The following is a 23,894-nucleotide window of genomic DNA, read 5'->3' on the forward strand; positions in this document are numbered from 1 at the left end:
TTCTAACTTCTCTTCTTTGTTCCCTTGTGTAAAAATGTTTACGTTTTAAACATATGAAAGCTGGATCAATATGTACTTGTGCTCTTTTGTTTTTATACAATGGCAATGTACACCCTACAGTAGCTACTGGCTATGTTGCACGCCTGAAACACGGAACTGTTGTTGAAACACATGTAGTACATCAAATAAACTGGAATAACTGTGGTGATCTAAAAGTAGCGGCCAGCTTCTTGGAATGCAGGCAGTAACTAGAACCAGGAAGTGACAACTGACCAACAAATGAAATTATAACCTTATGCTTCCTTGTGCAAACATAAAAAGCTTGATGTAAACATGATCCAGGGCTTTGCTTTTATTGAAGCCATCAGCGAAACACCTTTTGCTTCTGTGCAGAAATAAAGTATAGGTATTCCTCAACTGACAACCACAATTGAGCCCAAAATTTCTGTTGCTAAGTGAGATATTTGTCAAGTGAGTTTTGCCCAAGGTTATCTCTTTCCTTGCCAGAGTTGTTAAGTGAAGCACTGCAGTTGATAAGTTAGTAACCCGGTTGTTCAGTGAACCTGGCATATGGAATTCACTTTCCCATTCCAAGAAGCGCTGCATGCATCGTTATGTCACTTTTTGTGGGGACAGTGCGTTGATGCTCAGTAAGGTCTCTTCATGGATGCGCAACTTCCATTCTGGTGTGGGGCAAAGGCTACAGAGATCCCAGGAAGGAGAACCACTGACCAGGGATTTGGTGCATAGGTAGTCTTCGAGTTACGACCACAATTGAACCCAACATTTCTGTTAAGTGAGACGTTAAGTGAGTTTTGCCCAGTGGTGGGATTCAGCCAGTTCGCACCACTTCGGGAGAACCGGTTGTTAACTTTCTGAGCAGTTTGGTGAACTGGTTGTTGGAAGAAATCATTAGGGCAGAGAACCGGTTGTTAAATTATTTGAATCCCACCACTGGTTTTGCCCTGTTGTACAACCTTCCTTGCCACAGCTGTTAAGTGAATCACTGTAGTTGGTAAGATAGTATCCCGGTTGTTCAGTGAATCCGGCTTCCCCGTTGACTTTGCTTGTCAGAAGGTTGCAAAAGGGGATCACATGGCCCTGGCACCCAGCAACAGTCATAAGTATGAACCAGCTACCAAGCATCTGCATTTTGATCACATTACCATGGGGATGCTTCAAAGGTCATAACTGACTAGGTGGCTCAGTGGCTAAGACACCGAGCTTGTCAATCAGAAGTGTCGAAGCGGTTCGAATCCCTAGTACAGGTCTCCTGCATGAGCAGGGGGTTGGACTAGATGACCTCCAAGGTCCCTTCCAACTCTGAAAAACGGTCATCAGTCACTTTTTTCAGTGCCGTTGTAACATCGGTCACTAAACGAACTATTGTTAAGTCGAGGACCACCTGTACATGCGGAACTCGGAAAAGGGGCGGACGTTATAAGGGGTATATATGGTACGCGCCGCGCAGGCGCGCTCCCGCTCCCACGTTGCCTTTTGAATCGAGCGGAGAGGACTCCACGCTCTCCGTCAACGTGCCACGCAAGCAGGCAGCGCTTCTCGGCGCCCAGTTCTTCCAACACTCCCCCCCCCTCCCAACCACGCTCCATTCTCTCCGCCCCCCTCATCACGTGCCTCTCTGCCCGCAGCCTTTGAAGGCGCTTCCGCTTCCGGGTCTTCTGCGGACTGTTGTTTCTGTTGGCGGGGAGGGGGAGGGGGCCCTTCTGGTGGTGAGTTGGTTCACTTTCCTCCTCGTCCGTTTGGCGAGGCAGGAAAAGATCGGCGGTGCGTCGCGGGCGGCGGAGCTCCTTACGCGGAGCTCGTCTGGATCCCTTCCGTCCCGAGGGCAAAAAGCCTTGAGGAAGAGATCGGTGAGTGAGGCTGCCGTTGGGCCTTTAAATGCGGGCGGGCTCTGGAAAGAAAGCGGGGCAGAGGCGGGGCTCCAGAGGGCTCCGGATAGAGATGCGTCTGTTACGCACTTGAAAACGTTGTGCGGCCGGTTGCCTTGGGATGCCGCTGATAGCATCCTAGCCCGAGTAGTTAATTTACAGAAAGCCGCTCATAAGTTGGAGGCTTATGGATGCTCGAGATGGAGCCCAGGATATTGCCCTGATGGCGCTCCTTGGTACCAAGAGCAGCGCCACATCCGAGAGGTCGAGAAAGGTGGCCAATTTTATAAAGCGTGAGGGTTGTGGGAATCGGTCCCATGCCCATCTTTTTATACAGGTTGTCCTCGATTTACAACCCGACGCTTATAGTGACCGCTTGAAGTTACAACGGCACTGAAAAAAAAATGACTTATGACCGTTTTTTACACTTAACGACTGTGACGGCCTTTCCCCACGGTCATCTGATTGGATGCTTTGAAGTTACACTGAAAAAAGTGACTTATGACCGTTTTTCAGTTAGCGACTGTGGCGGCCTTTCCCCATGGTCATCTGATTGGATGCTTTGAAGTTACACTGAAAAAAGTGATTTATGACCGTTTTTCACACTTAACGACTGTGACAGCCTTTCCCCACGGTCATCTGATTGGATGTTTTGAAGTTACACTGAAAAAAATGACTTATGACCGTTTTTCACACTTAACAACCATGGCAGCCTTCCCCATGGTCACCTGATTGGATGTTTTGAAGTTACACCAAAACAAGTGACTTATGACCGTTTTGCACTCTTAATGACCGTGGCAGCCTTCCTTCCCCATGGTCACCAGATTAGATGCTTTTAAGTTACACTGAAAAAAGTGATTTATGACCGTTTTTCACACTTAACGACTGTGACGGCCTTTCCCCACGGTCATCTGATTGGATGTTTTGAAGTTACACTGAAAAAAATGACTTATGACCGTTTTTCACACTTAACGACCATGGCAGCCTTCCCCATGGTCACCTGATTGGATGCTTTGAAGTTACACCAAAACAAGTGACTTATGACCGTTTTGCACACTTAACGACCATGGCAGCCTTCCCCATGGTCACCTGATTGGATGCTTTGAGGTTACACCAAAACAAGTGACTTATGACCGTTTTGCACACTTAATGACCGTGGCAGCCTTCCTTCCCCAAGGTCACCGGATTGGATGCTTTGAAGTTACACTGAAACAAGTGACTTACGACCGTTTTTCACATGACTGTGGCGGCCTTCCCCACGGTCACCTGATTGGATGCTTGCCACCCAACTCAAATTTATGGCTGCAGTGTTGTTCCAGGGTTATCTGATCCCTTTTTGCCACTTTCCGACAAGCCAAGTCAATGGGGAAATCAGATTCACTTAGTAACTGTGTTACTAATTTAACAACTGCAGTGGTTCACTTAACAAATGTGGCAAGAAAAGTTGTAAAATAAGGTAAAACTCAACAGATTTCTCTCTTAGCAACTTAAACGTTGGGCTCAATTGCAGTTGTAAATTGAGGACTACCTGTAGGTTCCCATGCTGTTTAATCTGCGAGTTGTTGGCAGTCATTATTAGCATAGGTCTAATCCCTCAGATATGAGTTAACTGCCTTCAAAAGTGGCACTGTGTTGTCTTAAAAATGTGTGTGCACATCAGGTTCATCTTGGGTAAAAACTCTTTGTGGATCCTTATACTTTTTATGTGAAACCACTATGAAATAAAGGTCGTATCCTGAATCGCTACATTCTCAGAGCTATACTTTTGCACTGTGGCAACAGCAAAATTATTCAGAAGTAATGCATGGGATGGGTGTTTTTTTTTTTAAAAAAAGTGGAATACTATACTCCTGAAATTACAGTGAAATCATAGATGTGGTCAGTTTGCATGGCATGAACTATATACCATGGGTGTCAAACTCGCAGCATCATGTTGCTGTTATGTGATGTATCATGACATTTTTTTCTCTTCGCGGAGCTGGGCTGGGCATGCCCTACGTGTGATGCATCTGGCCTGCAGGCCGCCAATTTGACACCCCTGAACTATACAATCAGAAATTGTTAATGTCATAGTGAAAAACCTTGTATCTGAAACACTGGTTCTTTTTTAATTGAGACCCATCTCTGTCCTGTCTTAAACCATTATTTGTACACTGAATAATAGCAGAAGGCTCCTATTAGAGCACTGTACCTTAATATGGTTCCATACTGTTACTCTGTCGACTAGAATTGATAGTGATATATTTGATTGTGTTGGTGTTTTAACTGTAGCTTCCTATTGAATCCTAATCATTTAATTATTTTACTGCCTCTAAGTTAGACAGCAAAAGCCTGAATATATGAATGGGAACAGCTCCTTTTAATTTGACAATGTTTCTTGATTATTAGAAGATATGGAAACATATTAAGAGAGTGTTTTTCTAACTTACACTTGATTTTTATGGGTGTTAGGAAATGACTATTACCTAACTTGTTGGGTTGGCAATATATAAACCATCAATGTAGCTTTAAGACTGCTGTATTGCATCATACTGTGTCCTGATTGGTTAGCTCTGTAGCCAATGTCCTTAAGAGGGAGCTAGAAACATGGTTTGTTCTCTTTGCTGTTCTTGCTCTATGATATCTCTGTATGCTACTGTTTGCAAATCCAGAAGAACTGTTTATTGTGAATGACAACAAGAACTGGTAAGAAGACTTTGTTATTGGCTATCTCCTGCTTTATATGTGTATGACCTGGACTGTTTATTGGACTGTGCCTTACTATTTCCTGAAAGTAAACACAACTCAGTGTATCTGTGTGTTGACTGTGTTTATTCGTAACTACTCTCAATTGCTTTCATGAGCACACCCTTGCTACTCAAGGGTTACTCTGCGAATTCCTTAACAATGGATACTCATAATATTGTATCAAGATTGAACTCAGAATAGCATATATTGTTGTACAGCAATTCTGCAACAGAGAGGATGGATAGTATTGTGGGAAACGAAAATATAGCCTATTGATCTATTGGATTTAATAAGGCCTAAGTAAGGGGTCTGCACCCATTTTCCCACAGAAAAAAAAACACAGGGAACCACAAAACTTGGGTGGGCGTGGCCAACTCAACGTCACTCCCTCCCTCCCGGTCACATGACCCCCTAGCCATGCCTACCCAGCTGGTCATTAGGGCAGAGAAGCAGGAACCACAAAACCCTTCCCCCTCCCCTCTCTCTCCCCCCTCTGTATCTCTCTCCCTCTCTTCCCTTTCTGTCCCTCTCTCTCTCTCTGTATCTCTCCCCCCTCCCACTCTATCTTCCCCTCTCTCTCCTCCCTCTCTCAGTATCTCTCTATGTCTCTCCCTTTCTATCTCCCCCTCCCTCTCTGTATCTCTGTCTCTCCCGCTCCCCCTCTTCCTTTCTATCTCCCCCCTCTTTGTGTCTCTGCGTCTCTCTTTGTCTCTCTTTCCCCCTTCGTTTGTATATCTCTCTGTATCTCTCTCTCCCCCTCCCCTCCCTTTCATCTTCCCCCCTCTCCCTCTATCTCTCTACGCCTCTCCCCCCTCCCCCTCTCTCCATTTCTCTCTCTCTCTGTATTGCTCTTTCCCTCTCTCCCCTTCTGTATCTCTCTCCCCCCTCTCTCTGTATCTCCCCCTCTCCTCCCTCTGTATCATTCTCTCTCTCTCTCTCCGTCTTTCTCTCTCCCCACTCTATGTCTCTATGTCTGTGTGTCTGTGTGTGTGTGTGTGTGCGCGCGCGCACGCGCGAGTGCATGTATTTCTGTATCTGTGTCTCTTCTCACTCTCTTGGAAAGCCCCCCTCAAGCGAGCAGTCGCCCACCCCACACACGCCTTTGCTGCACTTTGGCCAAGCCCACCCGCTTGCTTAAGGGTCTCCCTGCTCGTGTGCACATTTGTGGCCCTGCCACAGCCAGCCAGAGGGTCGCAAAAGGAGAAGGGTCACCTGAAGGGAAGCCTCCGCTGTGGTTCACGCTCGTTCGTCAGCCAGCCCGGATTTCCAAAAAGAAGAAAGAAAAGGAGTAGCAAAGAGCCCCAGCTTGCCCCAGCCTCGGCTTTCCTAAGCCCCGGGGTGGACATGTGAGGTTCGGCTGGGCCAGCCTCCTTTTTCCTGCTGCTGTGTGCTTCTTAAAGCCACGGCTGGGTGCTGCGGGCCCGTCCCCCTTTCCGTTGTCCCATCCTCCCAGATCACATTCCCATTCTGCCAGCTCTCGTGTTAGCAAAACTGGTATCGGTCGTGGCCAGGTTGGGGCAGTGTCTCAGGACGGAGAGCAGGTTGCGCATCTCCCCAAGCAACCGAGGCATGCCCAACATCAACAAGGGCTGGAAGAAGCTCCAGCAAGAGTGAGACGCTGGAGAATCAGCCCCGGCTGCTTCTACATCCCCTGCTGTCGCCCTTATCTTCTCAGGCCAGGCAAGGAGTGACGGGGAGGGGCCAGCCAGTGATGGGACAGGGAGCCACAGCAGAGGGTGCCCTGGGTTGCCGACACCTGGCCTAAGTGAATGGTAGCAGGCCCCAGAGAAGAGACATGAACCAAAGTCTTCAGCTAGGACCGTAATGGCAAACCTATGGAATGTGTGGCCGAAGTGGCACATGGAGCCATGTTGCTTGGCATGCGTGGCATCGCCCGTTCCTCTTCTGGGTTTCTGGCGTGCATGTGCATGCGACGATCAGCTGGCCTTTGTGCGGCAGTGCCGGAAACCAGAAGAGCTGGGCTTCTGTTTTCTGACGTGAGCATGCGCACCGGCCAGCTGGTCTGGTGCGCGTGCACATGACAGCCCAGAAGAGAGCAGCTGGCCACTGCACACGTGCACCGATTGCGTGCCGGAACCTGGAAGAGCAGCTAGCCGCCGTGTGCATGCGCACTGGCTAGCTGCTCTCTTCTGGGTTCCTAATCTTAATCCTAACCCTAACCGGAAGTACCTTATCCGGTGCGCATGCTCCCTGGGCAACTCCTCTTCTTGGTCATGGCCCTGACGAGTGTGCACACGTGCTCCCTTTTTGGTGCCGAAAAGGTTCGCCATCACTGAGCTAGGACGATTTCATAATGGAACAGAACTATTTGTAATTGCTGAGCAGCTGCAATTTGTGTAATGTGATTTTGCAAAGTAGATAGTTTCATGAGTATATTTGGAACTAGAAGGATGAAACCGTGAGAAATGAGTTGAAAGTAACAGATGGATGAAGGTTTCAGATGTACGTGGGTGTCTGTAGAAACTGATGGTCAGCAAGAAAGAATGAGGAAACGGTTTATGAAATGTTGCAAGAAAGTGTCCATCTGTGTGTGGCCATTAGTAAAAGGGTATAAAACCATGATGGCAAACCTATGGCACACGTGGCAGAGGTGGCATGCAGAGCCCTCTCTGTGGGCACGCAAGCCGTCGCCAACTGCTCTTCTGGGTTCTGTCGCATGCATGTGTGCGACAATCCAGAAGAGAACAGCTGGCCGATGCGCATGCGCATCAGACGTGCGTCAGAACCCAGAAGAGCAGCTGGCCGTTACACGCACTGGCCAGCTGCTCTCTTTCGGGTTCCGGTGCTCCGGTGTGCGCACGCTCCAGTTTCAGCACTTGGTGCCGAAAAGGTTAACTATCACTGGTATAAAAAAATAGAGCTAGAGATCAGCTTATGGCCCCTGGCCTATAGCTGTCTTTGCTGGACCTGCTATATCACTGAGTTATTGATGTAAGTGATGTTATGATGTTTGTTCATGTTCCAAATTATTAGTGAAATAAATCTCTGAATCTCAAAGTAAGAATTATTGTTTTTGTTGCTGTCTTTTGTTTCTTTCACGGCAGTATTTACTGAATTTTTCGGAGAATGAGACACACCTACCTTTTTTGGTGAGGAAAAGAAGAAAAAGAAATCTCCCTCTGCCTCTGAGCAATTTTGCCTGTTGCAGCAAACAGCCTGCTTTACTTTCATTTTTGTTTTCAGCATAGCTTGATTAGCACAAAGAAAAAAAAAATCTGCTCCAGCAATTTACCTTTTTGCAGCAAGCAGCAGAGCCCTGTGCAAAACAGCTGAGAGCAAATCAGCTGAGAGTCAGGAGGCCGATCCAATCAACTTGTGCTAATTAGGCTGTGCTGAAGCTGAAAGGAGCTGTTTTTTCTTGCTGTTTGCTTGCAAGGAGGTAACTGTTGCGAGGGACAGGCCAAAGGGTGGGGGCCAGTGGGTGGGCGGGGCTACATTCGGTGTATAACACACACCTGTTGAAATTGTGGCTTGCAGGTATGTTTCAGTGTATGGATCCTCTTTTCCCACACCTTTAGTTCCTTGTTTTACAGGATGTGGTGAGCTAGGGTTATGGGAAATAGGGAACTGAATGTCAATGGTACATGATGAAGTAACAATGTTGAAATGGTGAGGTAGGAGGGAAGGGAAGTTGCCCCAGTTGTATGACAACATAGCAAAACCCCAAAAGTTATGTGCTTGGAGGGTTAAATTATATCATGTAATGTTAGATAATGGTTTGGGGCCAATTGGTCTCAAGCCATCCCTTTTGACTGCTTGTCCAATTGGTCCTCATTGCAATGTGATCTTGATGTAAGTGCTTTATGTTTGCTGTTTCGATAAACCTCTGAATCCTGAAGTGAGATGCTTTGTGGTGTGTTGTCTGTTCAATTTCTATTAGATACAGTTTTGTTGCTATGATTTGGATTTTCCCCTGACAGTTTGATGTGTTAGCTGGGAAGGACACGCTGAAAGAGGCCTGGTGTCCTGACTGAGCCTCTGACCATCTCCGCTCTCCGCTTCCGGATTGCTCCTTCTCTGCGTACACACACACCTCCACTTTGGACCAGAGTTTGGTGCGTTTGGACCAGAGGTAAGAGGGACCTCCCTCCTTGGGGACCCTTGAGGACATAAGCCTTTAGTGCTTATCAAGGGAAGTGGAATTTATCAGCCACTCAGGAAGGATCACTCCCTTCTGAGCTTATTGGTAGTGATGAAGTTGTATGAGTAATTGTTGTTATGCCCCGGAGGCAAAACGGTCGGGCACACCCATGGGAGAGGCAACTGCTGTGGCCGGGACTCGAAGGGGAGCTGACGTTCCAGAGGCCTGATCAACAGCCGTGTAGTAGTCGAGGTAGCGCCTTTGGTAAGGGTCGTGCCCTTGTGTTCTATGTGGCCTTGTTTCTGGTGGTAGTCTTTGCTCTCACCACTTGTGGCCCGTCGGCTGCCAGCAGAGATAGCTGCAGAGTCAGACAAGGAGGTGGAGTGAGAGCCTGGGCCAGTTTGGAGCCTTTGGAAGGCTGTGATAAGGAAACAGCATCAGAGACAGAGTCAGGGTCTACCGTCCTCCCCCAGGTGGAAAGGCAGCTGTCTTAGGGGTGTGAACTGAGTGAGAGAGAGGAACAGATGAGGTCCATCCCGAATGTGTGTATGCACAGAAAGGAAAAGAGAGTTGAGCAAAGGAAAGTAGTAAGCCGGCTCTCAGGGAGAGACAGATGTAGACGATAACCAGCCCTTCCCCACCTGGGAAATAAGTAGGAGGGGTTTGGGAATGGCCGGTTGTTGCAGACAACCATTTGTTTCCAGTATACAAGCAATTTGGATTTCTTGGATAAACCCAGGCTTGTTGGGACTAATTACGTTTGCTTTTTTTGTTTATCCCTGTGAATAAAAGACTGTGACTGCTCTGTTATAAAAAGGGGTTTGTTTTACTTGGGAGGAAATGTCTTATCACTATTTGCAAAGGCTAGGTCAGCTAATTAGCCATTCTTCTCTTCTTTATGCAGAACTAGTTAGACTTGGTGAAACAATGGGCCTAGAGCTGCAGCATTCGCTGGCTGAGGCTACGCAGATCTTTATTCCTCTTCCTTCAAACAAAAAAGGGAAGAGAAAGAAACTAAATTTATGGCTTTGCAACTCCATGCCCTTGAAAATTCACCGCCCACTTTCCACCCTCGTCCGAGACCTAGGGTAATACCCAGTGGTGAAATCCAAATTTTTTTACTACCGGTTCTGTGGGCGTGGCTTGGTGGGTGTGGTGTGGTGTGGCTTGGTGGGCATGGCAGGGGAAGGATACTGCAAAATCCCTATTTCCTCCCCACTCCTGAGGCCTGCCAGAGGTGGTATTTGCCGGTTCTCTGAACTACTCAAAATTTCTGCTACCGGTTCTCTGAACTGCTCAAAATTTCCACTCCTGGTTTTCCAGAACCTGTCGGAACCCGCTGAATTTCACCCCTGGTAATTTCACCCCAACTTACCCTACTTCCTTTGATGCTCAGAATAGGGCTTTTCATTGTTTTAATTGTGGTCAGGAGGGTCATTTTAGGAATACTTGTCCCTATCCGCCTCTTTCTGGATATCAATATCCCCTGCCTCCTTTCCTTGCCGTAGGAATCGTCCTTTTTTTCCTCACCTTTCACAGCCAGCTGATTCTTTTCCCAACTGTTAGTATTGGCCGGAGCCTAGCAACTTCATTTCCTCTTTAGTATGTTCTCTTATCCCCTTTAGCCCTTCTGAATCTGAACTTGTTATTCATATTGATGGCCACCCTATTAAAGTTTTAGTTGATACAATATCTATCTATCTATCTATCTATCTATCTATCTATCTATCTATCTATCTATCTATCTTTGGTTATTCGGATTTTTTCCCGCGTAAAATTGGAAGTGTCTTGGCAACATTTTGACGTTTTCGTCATCTTCAGGCTGGTGTTTTTGGCTTCATGCTTCATAAGCTTTTGCAAAAGGGTTCTCCCATGAAAGAGAGAGAACGTCTTACCGCTCCAAATACATGGTTTAATTTTCAGGCAATCAGCAAAACATTTAAAACGCCCCCACCTGTCATTGTTTTTCGAATGTTACATAACATTTTAGCTTTCTCAGCAACATTTGTTCCAGCTTGGAATTCCCCTCCAGAAATACCCTTTCAATATATCCTTAACTAAGACAATTAATTGGAACAGGGTATCTTCCTTCCTTCCAATTGAGCTTGGGTTAGCCTGACCCAATTCAGAATGTACTAACACATTATTTCCTCCGAACATGCATCATACACCCTTCCCTTTTCTAGGTATCTTACTCAGCTTAATAGCTGAGGGTTAGCTCAAGTTATATGAAGGGTAAATATGGAGTCACTCAGGCTATTTTCTTTACAGGAATAATTCCATTTCTCTCACAACAACACTCCTTTCTCCTTAGTCCCTGTTCCCCTGTTAACCTATTGGGCTGTGAACCTCTGTGCTAATCGGGCTGCACTATTTACTGTCAACCTGATGGCTTTTTCCTGGACGTTCCCTCTTGTAATGAATTTTCTATGTTGAGTTTCCTTCATTCCATCCCTGCATATCTTGCTCTTGATCTTTTCCCCCTATCTTTTGTCAGCCCTCCTCCTGACTCTTCCCTTGACCAGGTGCTCCAGGATCTTGTTGCTAAGGTTCCTGAAACCCTTTGGTCTACTCATCCTGATGATATCGGTCAAATTCATTCAGCTTTACCCGCCTGAATTCAACTGGACCCCACAAAACTCCTGCCTCATGTTCCACAGTACTCCTTATTGAAAGAAGCAGTGGAAGTGATTCACCCTGCTATTGAGTCCCTCCTTCAACAAGGGATTCTTACCCCTACTAGGAGTGTCTGCAATACCTATATCCTTCCCGTCCCAAAAAAGTCCTCTGGTAAATAGCACTTTGTGCAGGATCTTTGCCATCTCAACAGGATTTTTATCTTCTCCTATCCCACCGTCCCTAACCCTGCCACTATATTGTCTTCCATCCCCTCTGATGCCCAGTACTTTACCGTTGTCGACCTTTCTTCTTCTTTCTTTTCTATTCCTATCCACCCCGACTACCAGTTTTTCTTTGCCTCCAGCTGACCTGGTGCTGTTTCTCACAGGGATATTCTGAGTCCCTCTTCTATTTTTTTCTCAGATTCTCCACCAAGACTTTGATGATATTATTTTCCTCATGGTTCTACCCTCATCCAGTATGTGGATGACCTTCTGCTTGTCTCCCGCTCCTTGGCAGCTTATCAAGCCTACTCTCTTGTCTTGCTTTGTATACTTGCCGAGAAAGGACATAAAGCATTCAAGAGTAAACTACATCTCCCTGAAGGTATATATCTTGGTGACCTCTTTCTCAAGGTTCATGGTGCATCCTCCTTTCCCGTGTTCAGGCCATTTTGAAATACCCCAGGCCTACTACTCAAACGGCTTTGCGGTCTTGACTGACCGTCCCCCATTCTGTGTCTGCTGTTTCGTTGCGCACTCATACTAAGTTTCTTTCTGCCTGCCGCCTTATAAAATATGAGGCCCTGCTCCTTTTGTTCCTGTATATTTCCCTGTGTTGAAATGCTGAGGTAGGGAGGGAAGGGAAGTTGCCCCAGTTGTTATGACAATGTGGCAAAATCTCAAAAGTCATGTTCCTATCATCCATTTCCTCCCACTTATGACTGTATGACTGTAACCTTGTTGCTGATATCCTTAAGATTTATATTGACTTTTTTCCTATGACTATCATTAAGTGTTGTACCTTATGATTCTTGATGAATGTATCTTTTCTTTTATGTACTCCCGAGAGCGTATGCACCAAGACAAATTCCTTGTGTGTCCGATCACACTTGGCCAATAAAGAATTCTATTATATTTTAGTCTATTCTTGGAGGGTTAAGCTGTATAATGTAATGTTAGATAATGGTTCGGGGCCAATTGGTCCCAATTGGTCTCAAGCCGTCCCTTTTGACTGCTTGTCCGATTGGTCCTCATTGCAATGTGTTCATGATCTAAGTGCTTTATGTTTGCTATACTCTAAATTTCAATAAACCTCTGGATCCTAAAGTGAGATGCTTTTTGGTGTGTTGTCTGTTCAATTTCTATTAGGTGCCCTTTTGTTGCTAATGATTTGGATTTTCCGCTGACATCACTAAACGAATGGTTGTAAGTCAAAGACTATCTGTAATAGTTTTGATGAACAGTTTATATCAATTTGTGGTTGCTCTTTAAAGTCCAGGATTTATGAGATATGGACAAAAAACAGAAACAAACTTATTTTGAAAAACAAGTTATTTTTAATTATATAAGTTTCCAAGGAAGAGCATGCTCTGCATGAAAAAAAACACCCTATTGGCTGATCTAGTTCTCTTAGTCAGGGCTGTGATTCTTAATCTTTGGAATATGGAAGTGTAGTTGTTTACATTTAGTATATTCTTATGAAAGGTGGCTATTGGTATAGAAAGTTTCTTGGCTTAGTGCCTGAAAAACGAGTTAAAATTGGATGCAGGAACAGAGCAGAACAGTTAATACTGGGGGGAAAAAGTTACTGTATAAGAAATCAGCCTTTTGTTAGATTCTGAACTACTGTATCATTTACTGTATTTTTCGGAGTATAAGATGCACCTTTTTCCCCCCTAAAAGGGGGTGAAAATTTAGGTGCAGCTTATACACCGAATGTAGCCCCGCCCATCCACTGGTCCCCACCCTTTGGCCTCTGCCTCCCAGCAGTTTACCTCCTTGCAGCAAACAGCAAGAAGAAACAGCTCGTTTCAGCTTTAGCACAGCCTAATTAGCACAAGTTGTTTGGATCGCCTCTTGACTTTCAGCTGTTTTGCGCGGGCCTCTACTGCTTGCTGCAATTGCTGGGAGCAGATTTTTTTTCTTGTGCTAATCAAGCTATGCTGAAAACGAAAATAAAAAGTAAAGCAGGCTATTTGCTGTTTGCTGCAACGAGGCAAAATTGCTGGAAGGCAGAGGCAGATTTCTTTTTCTCCTTTTCCTCACCAGAAAAGGTAGATGCATCTTATAGTCTGAAGCGTCTTATACTCCAAAAAATATAGTAATACAAAACTGACAACAGTGCAGATCTTAGTTGCTCTGCGTTTATAAACGAAGTCTGCCACCCATGGTAAACAGTGTGCCGATAGACATTTCAACCATCAGCTCCACCTACTTTACTTTATATTTAAAAATGTTTAAAAACTTCTAATTTTAAAAAGCTTTAAATAATAAGCAGATATGCTGCTAAATACAGCACTAACCTCCCAAATTTTATTTTTATTTAATTTTTTAAATTTTCAATAATGTCCTGGAATTTAGAATAATGTTTCATAGAGTCTCCCACAAAACAGCTACTTCCTCTGAGTGCTCACCAAACGCTTTCAAAGATAAAACATGCCTTTGGCATATAAAAGTTAAGGAGCCCTGCTTTAAAGACCTGGGCTCCTTGAATGAGAATTGTTTGTTGCTTTTAATTCTGTGTGTTTTTGATGGCAAAACATACAGGTAGTCCTTGACTTATAATCATTTGTTTAGTGACCAGTCAAAGCGAAACAATCCTGAAAAAAATGTGACCATTTTTCACATGGCCATTGTAGCATCCCCATGGTCACATCATGATCACATGATCAAAATTAAGATGCTTGGCAACTGGTTCATATTTATGGCAGTTGCAGTGTTCTGGGGTCATGTGATCACCTTTTGTGACCTTCTGACAAGCAAGATCAGTGGGAAGCCAGATTCATTTAACAACCTTGTTGTTGAGTTAACTGTATTGATTCACTTAAGCATGGCAAGAAAAATCATAAAATAGGGCAAAACTTAGCAATGGAATTTTTGGGTTCAATTATAATCATAAGTCAAGGACTTCCTGTAGTTTACCTGGGCTAATTTCTGAAGCTAAATGAGATCTTATCTAGTTAGTTCTTAGCTGATGGGGCAGGAGGCATTGGCTGTTCAAGTTCTGTTGGCTGTACTGGAAAACCAGAAGAACGTTCTGGATGGGAATGGTGACAAAATACATCCGTAATGGCATAGCTGCAGTTATCAGAACTCAACTCCAGTTCGAAAGTGTCTTAACTGGTACCTATCTAAAAGTATGAAATTTCCTTTCCCACCCTTCAATCACAGCACACACACACACACACAAACACACACACACACTCTCTTCCTCCTTCCTTAACAAAAGGTCTTGTGTTCTGGCAAAAACCCCATGCTCTCCAGACTTGTTACTCTTTCTGCGGTTAGGAAATGCACAGAGGAAGCAAGATTCAGCTGTGATTGGGAGAAGGGCCCTCTCACTCACACACAGGCAGGCATACACACATTTCCCATGCTTTCCCATGCTTTCAAATTAAAATTTAGAGGTACTCACCTTCTTTCCAAGCAGTCTTTGAGCTCAAAACTCAAAACCCCTTTAAAACCTAGTTCCCAATGGCCAAAGTCCAGGAAAAATCCATCCACAGACTCAATGGGTCTGCTGCCGGCAAGGGAGGCTTACCTCGGCCAGGTCCATTAGTAGTTAGGTTAGCTTGGAGTCCCATCTGGGTCGCCAATTGTTGGAAGAAATGTCCATCTGGGTTCAGTTCCAAGTGGGGAAAAAGACACTGGAAACATGGAGACTGCTTGGAAAGATGGTTTAATGGTGGACGGAATCAGATGGCTTGAGTTCCTGAGCAGAATCACATGGCTTGAGTTCCTGAGTTGAAAACAAAGAAGCCCCAGATGCTGGGAGTGCCTTGGTTTTATGCCTCTTTGGACTCCACCTCTGAGTTTCTTGTTCCTGTATAAGAAATGTATCCTGATTGGTGGTCAAACTCTCAGATGGTCTAGGGGTCTTAGCTAACTTTGTAGGTTGTCTCTCAAGTTTGCTTGAGTCTTGCCATGTGGTGAGTTTCTGTTGCTAGATGGGTCCTATTATGTTGCAGATGATAGCCCATTGACAAAGGTGGGGGGAAATGAGTGAGCTTGGCTGAGGCCTTAATGGCCCATTAACAAAGGTGTGTGTGGGGGGGGGGGGCAGGAAGCTGCTTTGTCTTTAAAACATGTTTCTCCATTTCTCATCCAGGGAAATATAATATTCTGCCTTTTTTAATATTTCCTAAAATTTTTCATTCTTCTAGGAGGGGGTGAGTGCTAACTTCCTATAGTATGAAAATGTGTTCCCTTGTGAAAGTGACAGTTTCACTTGTCTCCCTGTTTTGTGAGCATTTTATACCTTTTAAATATTATTCAAAGACAGTTTAGTTGCAACTTTGTGATCTCATGGCAGATAATTTTTTTTTCTCTGCTCCATACATTTTACAGGCTGTCTTTGGGAAAAAAGTGAACTACAGAAATAGTTCTCAAGCTTTCTACAAATCTGCTTGAGAACTTCCTGCTTCAGATCCTTATATACTAATGCAGAATGTATTAAAAGCTTAAATGTTTTATTCACATGCTTAATGTTTGTAATCTGTTTTCAGTGGATAGCCTGTATTTTCTTTTTTGTATAAATGCCTATCAAACTATTATTTATATATATTGTTTTACACCGCTTATTGTGATTTATTCTATATATAGCTTGGTTTGACAAACTTTTTATATTACTGTTAAAGCAAAGGAAAATTATGGGGAACTTGAGAGAGGGTCTTTGAAATCAGTGAGCAGGAAAAGAAAGAATTAAATTACCTTGCTTTCCCATTACTCAGAGCATATTAAAGGTAATAATCTAACTTACTTGTATATATCCTGTTTTCCCCAAAATAAGATATCCCCTGATAATAAGCCCAATCGGGCTTTTGAGCACATGGCAATAAGGCCAAGTGCTTATTTCAGGGTTCAAAAAAATACAAGACAGGGTCTTATTTTCAGGGAAACACAGTATTATACTGTAGTAACACATGGGCCCTATCTAACAAAATGAAATTCAATGGTGAGAAATATAAGATTCTACATTTAAGCAAGAAAAACCAAATGCATAGATATAGGTGGTACTTGGCTCAATAGTAGTAACTGCAAGAAGAATCTTGTGTACAGTCACTTAAATATGAGCCACCAGTGCACTGCAGCTGCCAAAAAAAGCCAACAATACCAGTCCTTGGTTGCATTAACAGGGATAGAATAGATATCCAGGGTCCCCTCCAATTCTTTTGTTCTATTCTGTTATTCCTTTTCCCAATACCTGCTGATTCTGTACTCAAAGTATATTAATTTTTGACCCTGATAATCTAACCTTTCTGCAAACATTTCGAAAAGTGTCATCATTTTAAAAGGTAGTTTATACAAAATAACCTCTGTTGTAACATATCCTGAAGCGATTCTATCCTAACTATCTAGTCAAGTTAAAGCTTTTAGTAAAAATACTATCCTGGTTCAAATTAAATGAAACCATTGCTCGATTCACTAAATCTTGTACCACAGACATAATTTGTAAATTGTAATCCATAGGTATACTAGGCAACCATCATGACTGAATTTGTATATTATCAAATAAGTCAAACTACATTAGTTCATTGTGCAAAGCAAGTAATTGAATATGTGCCCTATAATAGGTGACATCTGAGAGGCATTTCTAATCAATGATCATGTTTATGGTACTATTTGTTTTTATATGTGTTATGTAAGAAGCTGCCTATTAGTTATGTAATGGCTTATGAGCTAGAGACTGGAATTCCCAGAGCTACTCACGCCATTGCTATACAGAGATTTGAATCTGGATAGTTTTTCCAATTAAAAGCTTAACTTTAATTGTGCAATCGAAGCAAAGTGGTTATTCATAATAATAACTCATAATGAATTCTAGAGAAATTAATATATTAAATCTTAATTCATTCTGTCTTATGATGTCTAAAATTGGCATCTAGCATTTCATCATTCTGAAAAAGCTGAAAGAAGTGATAATGTGTCCATGGCTCATTTGCTAAGCCTGCTCTTCAGAGGTAATTGCTTTCCTGAAATACAAGATAAGGCATTTCTGGTTTGGTTTCCTTCACTTCCAATTTTTGCCTGAAATAACAGTGTTGGATCACATAACTAATTTTTTTCTATCTTTTTTTATAACTTGTTTTTTACGTTTTCACAGAATATGTGTGTATGCTGGTAATATCTTCTTGGATTGTAGAGAGTAAAAAAATGAAATCACACATTATTCGGTTTTTATTTTTGCTGATCTTTCAGTGCTTTTAAAAGAGTCCTTGGAGCACAGTGCATCTTCTTTCAAACAGGCAAGTGCCTTGATTTAATATTTACAATAAGAATAATCAACTTAAAATTGGGAAGATTGTGACTTTCTGCCTTTGAAACTACTGTTCTGACCTAGGCTTCCTTAGAAGTTAAACAGTACAAACTTAGTCCCGGCAAACCTCTTTAATTCATATGGCTGTAAATTTCTTTTATTTACAGTCTGCATGGCTTGATAAACAGTCTTTCAGAGGAAGGTTATCAACACTCGCCTATCTCACGTGGAATGCTGCCAAAGAGCTAATTTCCAGACGCAGGGCAAGGCCAAACTTGGCACAGAGTCACAAACAGAATGTTCGAATATTGAATTGGCCAGATGAACTAATTGCTTCCTGCAAAAGCTCACGTCCCATTCGCTTCTCTTTTATGTCTAATGGGAGGGGCCAAACATCTCCAAGCCTTACTCCTAAGTCAACCCTGTTTCCTTAATTGTTCCTGTCTCCTGGCAGCTCTGTGCATGCGCACAATGGGAACAGGCTCACGCTGTTCTTCTGCCTCGCTGATGTCAGACTCCGGAGACTCCAGAGGCAGCAAAGAACTACCAGATGGCCTTGGCCCCTCTCTGCCTCTGACTCAGAGCCATCATCTGAGCCTTCCCCAGACTCCAGGACTTGCCCACGTTCCTCCCCAACTTCCTCACTGTCCGAATCTGCTGCCACCTCTGCTGGCCGCTGGCGGGCTACAACTACTTGGGTTTTGGAAGGTTATGTGGTAGAGGGACATCGGTTGAGAAGGCAAAACATGTTATTTCCATTACTATTAAAAAGATGGTGTGGGAAGCATGGCTTCTGGAATTTTTTCTTGTTCTGTAAAAATAGTTTTCAAGCTCACATGATCAGAAAGAAGAGAGGAAAGGGTTAGAATAGAGAAGTAAGTAACATGCTAAGCCATTCCCAACTGCCTATGCCTTTGGGATGCATTGGATTTTTCCCCCCCTGGGTTTGGATTTTTTTCGCCATAACCCTGAATCAGGTGTTCTCCAGCATGCTGCTTGGAGAATCCAAATGTTGGATTGTTCCTCAGCTTGATTGCCAGACTGGGTGAATGTTTCTTTAAGAAACTTCCTTGACTACTCCTCCTTCGCTCGGCTGAGCTCCAGTTTATTCACTCAGTCGAGCGAGAGACTGGTCTTTTCCTTGGCTCTGGCAAAATCAGGCTGAAGAATAAACCTTCTTTGGATTTTCCAAACACTTTTGCTGGTTTTTTTCTAAAAATTTTCTTCGAGCGGTGTGGATTAGCTATTTCACCTGGAATCAGCTGTTCATCGGATACACTAATTACTGGGACTTCTGGCAGTGGGTGAGTTGCCCCTGGATCTCCAGGAGGGCTCCCCCCTGTCACTTGTGATTTATAAGTGTCCTCGGAGCTATACCTTTTAAGGAATCTCCGAGTGATTGTGTTTGCCGCTGGCGGTTGCGTTGGTCTCCAGATCGCCGGCTGAACCACCTCCGCTATCCACACCATTCCTCCGACCTCCTGGCGGCCAGGAGTCCCTGCCTAATAATAAATGGCAAACTCCTTTATTGAGAGCTTCGCTGTGCCGATCGGGCTGCGCCAGCTTAGCGCACATTTCAAATTTGGCTCCCTCACTCTGCGAAGGTGCTGGGCGGCAAAATATGAGCCGCGCGCCATTTTGTCCTTCACCGCCCGCCATTTTCCTCACAGAATTACTAGCAGCTGCAGGTAGCGCAGTTTCAAATCGCTGTTCATTTTCCTGCTTGTAATTGAGGTGTTGCTGAGGAGCTGTACGAAGCGGCTTGCTGAGGTGTTCTGACACCTGTTTCTATTCCTTGCTGGTTGTGACTGATACTTGCCTCGTCTGTCTTCACGTCTCATCTGACTGTTAGGTCCTGTGGACTATCTGCCTCTCTTCGTCGTTGCGGTTTCCTGTTTAAAAAAAAATATTAAATTACTTGTTTAATTATTACTATTCAACCATTTCATCAACTTACCTACAATTGGCTTGTCCAGATGGCGGAGTCTGATCTGTCTTCCGACCTCGAACACTCCTATAGTCCACCTAAGGCCAAGAAACGCTCCAAGGCTCCTGCCAAGGCCTCCAAGCCTCGAAATATTAGAGCACGTTCTGCCAGCCCTCATCCCACCACGCGCTCTGCAGCAGCTGGTAAGGCTGAGGAAAAAAGACGTAAAGTATTTGAGAAACAATATCTTCTTGCTCAACAAATGGCTCAGTCTTCTAACTGCCAGATGTCTCCTGACAAGCCTTATCCAGCGTTTCAGGACCCTCCTGCGGCCACCCATTGTTCATCTGAAGTTGAACTCCTACGGGAGTCCACCTTCCTGCCTGCTTCTTCAGGACCCAGCGTGCAGGCTACTCATCATCGGGTACGTTCTGTTCTGGAGGCTACTTTCACCCCGACCGCTGCTGGTCTCCGTCCTGCTGAAGGCGTTCAGCCGGCACTTTCCCAAGATATCCAGGACTTAGTATCTCAGACAATCTCTAGGATCTTGACATCAGCCCCCACCAGGGTCTTCATGGTCTTCCCGTGACAGCTATGCATCCACCACTGTCTCAGACGTATGGCGACCAGCATCGGAGCTATTCATACCAGGCGGACTCATTTCTTCCCGATGACTCCGTGTGGAATGAGGAGGAACCTGAAGAGTTAGAGTTGTCTGAGGACGAGGACCTTGTTCCTGAGAGGCCTTCCTTCACGGGCCTCTTCCGCCCTTCTATGTTCAAGTCCTTGCTCCACAAGGCTAAGCTTACTACAAATATGGGACTGTCGAGCACGCAGTCATCTCGACAGGTGGATCCTCATCCCCATGACGACTTGTTTCAGATGCACAAGCCGGAACAGGACTTTATTCCATGTCCTGAACTATTCACGGAAGTGGTTCAAAAATCATGGTCCCAATCGACTTACATCTCTGCTCTGAATGCCTTGGACAAAAAGTTGTATTGTTCGGACCCTACTTTACAAAATCTCATCCAGCTGCCTACTGTAGATGCCCCAGTGGCTCAATTGACATCTTCTTCCGTCATCTCCAATGATGTGCTTGACGGTCTCAGAACCAAGGACAGGAAGGCTAAACTGTCTTTCCATAAGACACATCAGGCGGCAGCCTGGGCCATCAGGGCTGCAACATCTATGTCCTTCTTTGCTCGCGCATCTCTTATCTGGCTGCGCCAACTGCAGGAGCGCTTGCCTCCTGATGACTGCAGGCTCCACCAGGACATTAATAAAATAGTGGCAGCCACTGAATATTTGGCAGACGCATCCTTGAATGCGGCCAAGTTTGCTTCAAGGGCCCTTGTCTCTACCGTCACTTCTCAGCGCCTCCTTTGGCTCCGTCATTAGAGGGCTGATCTCAAGTCAAAGTGGAAGCTTGCATCTGCTCCTTACAAGAGTTCCTTTCTCTTTGGAGAGGCTTTGGACCCTATACTAGTGGAGGATAAGGATAAACGTAAAATTATGCCATCCTCCTTCAGACGACAGGATAGGAGATTTGCTCCTTACAACCAGAGACAGCCCTTTTGGACTGAGTCTGGACCCAGCGGGTCCTATTTTCCTAGACACTACTCCCAGGGCGTCGACCGGTCCGCTGACAGGCCTGCCTACTGGGATCGAGGCAGAGGTCAGCCCAACGCCAGACGACAGTTCCGTGGAGTCGCCAGCCGATCATTCCGAAGGGGCAAGTGACTACCACGCAGATCTGCCTATTGGTGGTCGTCTACGCCACTTCTTGGCCCAGTGGGTTTCCTCCACAACAGACGCCTGGGTCCTCCAAACGGTGAGGTTCGGCCTCACATCCTCCAGCCCTCCGAACTGCTTCATTCCCTGTCAGGCAATCTGGAGAAGAGAGAATTGATGGATGCAGAGGTCCAACATCTGCTCGACATCTGCGCTATTGAACCTGTACCGGTGGAACAACGGGGCTCCGGGTTCTACTCATGCCTCTTTCTCGTGCCAAAGTCTTCCGGGGCTGGAGGGGGATCTTAGACCTAAAGGCCCTGAACAGATTCGTTAGGTATCACCACTTCAAAATGCAGTCACTCAAGTTGATTCTGCAGGGCATCCGACAGGGGGATTTTATGATGTCAATCGACCTCAAGGAGGCTTACCTGCATGTCCCGATTTGTCCTTCCCATCGATGCTTCCTTCGGTTTGCCTACTCAAACCGACACTTCCAATATCGGGCCATGCCATTTGGCCTCTCGTCCGCCCCTTGGACCTTTACGAAGCTGCTAGCGACAGTGGCTGCCTCCTTACGGCAGATCCCAATCAGAGTTATGTGCTATCTGGACGACATCATCATTCTGTATGCCACATGGGATCAGGCTGTGGTCGACCTAAGGACGATGTCTCGTCTCTTGCGACAGCACGGGTTCTCCCTGAACCTAGACAAGAGTCAGCTACTGCCCACTCCTCGCATTCTCCACCTCGGAGCTGTCATAGACTCGGTCACCGGCCATGTGTTCCTGTCTCCCGACAGGATTCGAAGCATAAGATCTTTGGTGACTCAGGTATTATTGCTCAGAGCCGTTCCCCTGATCATGTTGTCCTAGTTGCTCGGCAAACCAATCTCTTGCATTGCAATAGTCCCGTGGGCCCGTCTCCACAGTCGTCCTCTCCAGTGGTATCTTCTGCCTTATCAGAGGTCTCACTGAGCAAGCTCAACACCAAGATTGTCCTCCCGGCGGTGGTACGCTTGTCTCTGAGGTGGTGGATATCCCCGGCCATACGGAACGACTGTTATTTCCAGGAACCCATCCGGATCACCATCATGACGGATGCGAGCAAGTTCGGCTGGGGCGCGCACCTGCGGTCGTCTGTCGCTCAGGGCCGCTGGTCCGCGCGGGACTTACAGCGTGACATAAACTGGTTAGAGTTGCGGGCAGTCCACCTTGCCCTGCGCCATTTCCAATCATCTCTCATGGGGCGTCACGTGCTGGTCCTCACGGACAATACAACAACGAAGGCCCACCTGAACAGGGAAGGCGGAATTCGTTAGAGGCCCCTGCTGGACCAGGCGACGAGGATGCTGAATTGGGTGGAAAAGCATGTCCTGTCACTGATGGCGGAACACATATCCGGCACAGACAACGTCCAGGCGGACTGGCTCAGCCGGACCCAAATAGATCAGGCAGAATGGCGCCTCCATCCGTCGTTCCGGGACCTGTCGAGGAGGTTCGGTTTCCCATCTGTCGACCTCTTTGCTCACCCGCTGAATGCTCAGATACCCCGCTTCTTCTCTTGATTCCCCTGTCCTGGAGCAGAAGGTTGCAACGCACTTCGAAGCGTGTGGCCCCCGAGGCTACTTACGCTTTTCCCCCTCTCCCCCCTCTCCCGTGATTCGCAAGATGCTGGCGGAGAAGGCGGATCTCATCCTAGTCGCTCCCAATTGGCCGCGTCGGCCCTGGTACGCAGACCTCCTGAGCCTGTCAGTGGAGCGCCCCTGGCACATTCCTGATGACAAGATATCTCTCAGCCAGGGGGTCATACTGCACCCAGACCCGCAATGGTTGCAGTTGACCGTCTGGCGTTTGAGAGGATTCGTCTGAGGAAGGACAACATCCCTGCGAGCGTGATCCACACTATGCAATCCGCCAGACGCCCTTCCACAAATCGTATCTACGATGCCACCTGGCGCTCGTTTTGTTCCTGGTGTTTCAAGACTCATCGGGACCCTACGACTGCGTCTCCCTCTAATGTACTCGTATTTTTGCAGGACGGTTTGGACCAGGGACTTGCTCCTAACACCCTGAGGCGTCAAGTGGCAGCCCTTGGCACTGTCTTAACTGCGGTCGACGATCAACCTTTGACTCATCATCCCCGTATACAGACCTTCTTGAGAGGAGCATCCAGTCTCCGGCCCACTACTATTCACCAGTATCCTACGTGGGACCTTGCATTGGTCCTTAACGCCCTGATGTCGCCTCCGTTTGAGCCTCTGGCTTCAATTTCCCTTTGGTTTCTGACATTCAAAGTCGCCTTTCTTGTGGCGATTACCCCGGCAAGAAGGGTCTCTGAACTAGCGGCATTGTCAGTGCGGGCTGACCTTTGCATTTTTCACCCTAACAAGGTGGTGCTTCGAACGGATCCCTCTTTC

At 45.8% G+C, this 23,894-nt stretch overlaps 1 protein-coding gene across 35 annotated transcripts in view; it reads left to right on the forward strand.

Annotated features, from left to right (window-relative positions):
• Positions 1-1,484: 1,484 nt before the first annotated feature.
• The window catches only part of LOC117675368 (methyl-CpG-binding domain protein 1), a 74,401-nt gene continuing 51,991 nt past the window's right edge, over positions 1,485-23,894 (forward strand). For 18 of the 35 annotated variants that reach the window (XM_034433908.3, XM_034433911.3, XM_034433915.3 and 15 more), the window contains exon 1: positions 1,515-1,871. The gene's annotated coding sequence lies outside the window, so the exon portion shown is untranslated. Of the gene's footprint in view, positions 1,872-8,557; positions 8,710-17,661; positions 17,804-23,894 lie in introns of those variants that run through there. The other 17 variants (XM_087888729.1, XM_087888733.1, XM_087888731.1 and 14 more) reach the window with 10 other exon arrangements.

Source organism: Pantherophis guttatus, chromosome 2, assembly GCF_059756535.1.
Source record: "Pantherophis guttatus breed Tessera chromosome 2, ASM5975653v1, whole genome shotgun sequence".
Classification (NCBI taxonomy): Eukaryota; Metazoa; Chordata; class Lepidosauria; order Squamata; family Colubridae; genus Pantherophis; species Pantherophis guttatus.